General features: G+C 46.0%; 1 pseudogene; it reads right to left on the bottom strand.

The window, feature by feature from the left end:
• Positions 1-1,214: 1,214 nt before the first annotated feature.
• Positions 1,215-3,775, bottom strand: LOC147888650 (nuclear poly(A) polymerase 1 pseudogene; annotated as a pseudogene).
• Positions 3,776-4,082: the final 307 nt, after the last annotated feature.

The following is a 4,082-nucleotide window of genomic DNA, read 5'->3' as shown; positions in this document are numbered from 1 at the left end:
TGATAGTCACTCACAAGGATGAAAACCATAAACTCCATCACGCATAGCAAGGACTACCTACTATGACATCCCCACCGACGACATCAGCATCCAACAGTGGCTGTAGACCATAGTATAAACATATGCTTTCACACATACTTGAGCATCCATTTACAAATAAGTCTTTCTACTGAGATTCTGTCAACACTCCGGAGGTGAAGGGCAAACTCAGCCGTGGCAAAGACTAGCACTAAAGGAGAACGGTAATCTAGAAGTAGTTCATAATCTCTTCATTCAAGCTACATCTGCTTGTGAAGACTATAATGATTTCATTTTAGTCTATCCCAAAAGAGCACATCTAAGCAAAAAATGCTTAGACAATCTAGCTTATAGGGCAACGCACCACTACTAAACTGAGATTCAAATTTGAATAAATAAAAATTGCCTTCAATGCATACATTTGTTTATCTCAGGATCTTTTCTTTGGCTTAACAAGGTTAAAATTTACAGGCAGAATTATAGGCTTCGACTTTTCAAATGAGCTGTGGTCTTATGAAGCTCAAAGGCATGCATTAATTAGAGATTCAAATTTTTTTGGCCATCCTTCGCCTGAAAAGTCTGCTTCAATCAAACAAGTATTTGCATATCTCTTTGCATATCAAAGAAACCAACAAGTGACCATATCAGAAACAATCAGTAGACACAACAAACAAAACTTGAGCACAAATACAACAAATCTACAAAATAGAAATGCGTCCAAAGATCCTGGATTATAACCTAGAAGAATTAAAAGTTGCATAGGAGCCAGTATGCAACAAACTGTATCCTAAAGGAAAAAATTAAACATAAGAACCATGAGCCCAGCATTATAGAATAAGAAGAGAATACAGCTTGTTATGAAATGCTTATTAGCATTGATGCTGAGGAAAGGGGAGATCATTGGCAATAATCTATAACACCACATCAAAGACATCATCAACCTAATCTCTTGGTGGCTCCTCATGCAACCCATCGAAAACATAAAAAGCACGACGTCAACGTTATGGAATTTGAAGATAATATAGCTTGAATGAAGCTTGAAGCATTTGTATTAAATAAACTCAAACAAAATCAAGTACATTGCACTTGTACTATGCACTCAAATATCCAGAACCAGGAAAGTCTGATATGAGTGTTCATTTATTGAATGCAATTCACAAAATAAGCATTGAGAAGAAAAATTCCAACACCTTTCCTTCAGTGCCCAAATATGAATAATAGATAGAAATGAATTGAAAGATAATTTCATTCTCCTTTGTCACCGCAGTGATTGAAGATATGATACAAGGTATCTCCATCTATGGCATTTTGACCATAGTTCCAAACTTGGAGACTGTAGATCAAGATTCTGCCAAAGCTTTGTGCCTTTGAGGGTTAGCTGACGTGCGCACTATGCCGTCACACAATTCAACCTGATCACTAGCTTCTGAGAAGGCTCAGTTTTCACTGCCTGGGGACGGCCTCCTAACACAGCACCATATGCCACCATGGGCTCCAGCTCCTCAAAGATATCATTTGGTGACTCGCTAGGGTGCGAACATGGAGTGAACTTGACTTGCCCAACAGGCAAAGTTGCTGATGCTTGGCTGCAAGATCTTTTTGCTTTATCTGCTACTGACGTCTGGACACACAATTTTGCCTGATCATCTGCTCCTGTTGTCTGGCGGAACAAATTTTTGATAGCCGGGCCTCCTCTCAACATTGTCCAATATGCATCCATTGGCTCTAGCTCCTCAGAGAGATCATTTGAAGAGTCACTGGATTGCGAGCAGAGATCTTGTGCGACAGGCACACTTGCCGCTGTTTGGCTGGATGGCTTATTGTTGTTGACCCCTGCTACGCCGTCTCCTCTACTGTCACTACCTGCTACTACGTTGTCTACCAACTCCTTTGTGCTTTCAGTATTAGCAATACCCATTGAAGGCTTCACATCCAATAGTTTGTTCAGCTCAGCCTCTTTATCAAGTCGTTTGACTCCAATGCTTTCTGCTGGCCTGACAGAACTGAAGGAATGTAAACTGAGACCAGGAGGGCACTTCGCAGCTCTCTTTTCCCTTTGAATGTCATCCAATGCACCCTCAGCTCTCCTCTTCAAATTTTGAGAAACCCTTGAGGTCTCTGAGCCGATAGCAGTTGATAGCAGGGGAGCTTCACTTACGGTTGACTTCCGAAGAAGCCCAGGAGCCTTCACAGGCCTTACACCATCAGGAAACACATACGCTGGAATCTGCTTGCGGAAAACGTGAGAAATCTGGATATCCATTCCAGGTTTATAAAATTTATGACCTTTGACCAGATTCCTAAACTCATTTATTGTGTGGCGTATATCGATTGGCCGTTTTTCTTGCGTGGGACATGCATTCCTACGCTCCAAACCCATAAAAAAAGCACAATGTCGGCCCTGTCTGGACCCGTCCGCGTACTCAGTAGGATGAGGGTGACACTGAAGCATAGAACCTGTGTCACGTTCGATTCTCAAAGTAAGTTGCCGTAGCCGTGACTCTACCCAACCCTTCCAAGAGCGTAAATCATCCTCAGCAGCCGCACTGATATCTATCTGGAGATAATGTTTGAAAGCATCGAAAAACGGAAAGGTTTCGAACACATCACTCCAATTAGCTTTCTTACCCTCCACGGCCTTGCACATTTCGTCTCCAAATTTGAACTGCTCCATCATGACCCGCAAGGTGCTTGGGGAGACGTTGTAGCTGGAGTTCATGCAGGGATAGGCAGGGGTTATAATAGGCATCAAGTGAGAACGGTCCGCAGGGTTCCTCCTGGGATCCCAAACAGGAAGACCCAAAGAACCCTCCTCGATTGGACAGAGCAAGACAGGATTTGGCCAAATCCACTGCGTATAAACCCGAAAGAACCGGGAGAACAGCATGCTAGGTACAGCATTAGGATACAATTGACAGATTCTTGCCACAAGGAGAGCCCAATTCACTCCTCCAAGGTAGCCGATCACATTCGAATAAACTCCCCTTCGTTTTGCCCATAGTTTGACGCACCTGAGAGTCGTCCGAAAATGGGCAATGTTCGGCACCAAGCGTAGAATTTGATCAGTCATCCTGCAACCGTTGAGACTCCGAACACTCTGCTCATCCACGTTTTCGAGAATTGAGTCGTGAGACAAGTCGAGATCCTCAGGAAGGACCAGAACCGCAAGGCTGGCGTACAGCAGGTCGATGGAGATGCCTTTGAACTTGAACTTCAAGACTGGCACATGGGCGTCGGGGACGCAGTTGATCTCCGAAACGTCGGGCGACTCGGCGAGCATGTCTCGGAGCCCAACGAAGAAATCCTGCTCTCTAGTGACATGCCGGGGACCAACGCAGAGGGTGTCGATGTCGGCGCCGGGGTCATGGACGCCGAGGCGATAGGAGCCGAAGGTGAAGATCTTGGCGGTGGCTTCCTGGGCGATGTCGTGGCTGTATCCTTTGTGGAGGGAGGTACGTTTGACCCAGGAATTGACGAGGAGGTGGAGGAAGCCAAGGGATTCCTCGCGGAGCTGGGAGGCGGGGAGGGATTCGAAGAGGCCAGAGCGGGAGAGGAAGGAGTGAAGGAGGAGGGAGCTGGCGAGGTGAAGGTCGGAGGGGGGGGAAAGGGAGAGGGGCTCAGTGACGCCAAGGCGAGGGGGGGTGGAAGCCATAGCCATCGCCATAGCCAAAGAAGCTCACAAGCTTCTTTAAGAAGAAAAAGATGAAGAAGATGAAGATGACGAAGAAGAAGACATGAGAATGAGCCGCCGCCTTGCTGTTCCCTACCGAATGTAAACAGTCGGTCGTTCCCTCTATATTTACATAGCCTTCCCTCTCGCCACGTCAGTATTCCGCTCTTTCCACGTCATCCCCCCTTCTCCCACCAAATGTTAAAGTCGGTGAGCAACACAGCCCATGCCAGCAGGAATGCCCATTGTGATGCCACACAGCCGTATTGCTGCTGGAAACATAACGTTATGATTGGTAGACTCTACCGTAGCGGCAAAATGCTGCCTAAGGAGAAAGCCCAAATCTCCGTCTCCAATGGAGCTTTGGATGCTTCGATTTGGCATCGCGTCCAGC

The sequence above is a fragment of the Dipteris shenzhenensis genome, chromosome 21 (genome assembly GCF_047967505.1).
Source record: "Dipteris shenzhenensis isolate YYH24624 ecotype China chromosome 21, Dip_SZ_1.0, whole genome shotgun sequence".
In the NCBI taxonomy this organism is placed as follows: Eukaryota; Viridiplantae; Streptophyta; class Polypodiopsida; order Gleicheniales; family Dipteridaceae; genus Dipteris; species Dipteris shenzhenensis.
The sequence above is the reverse complement of the archived record's forward strand: the minus strand, read 5'-3'. Positions and strand labels throughout refer to the sequence as shown.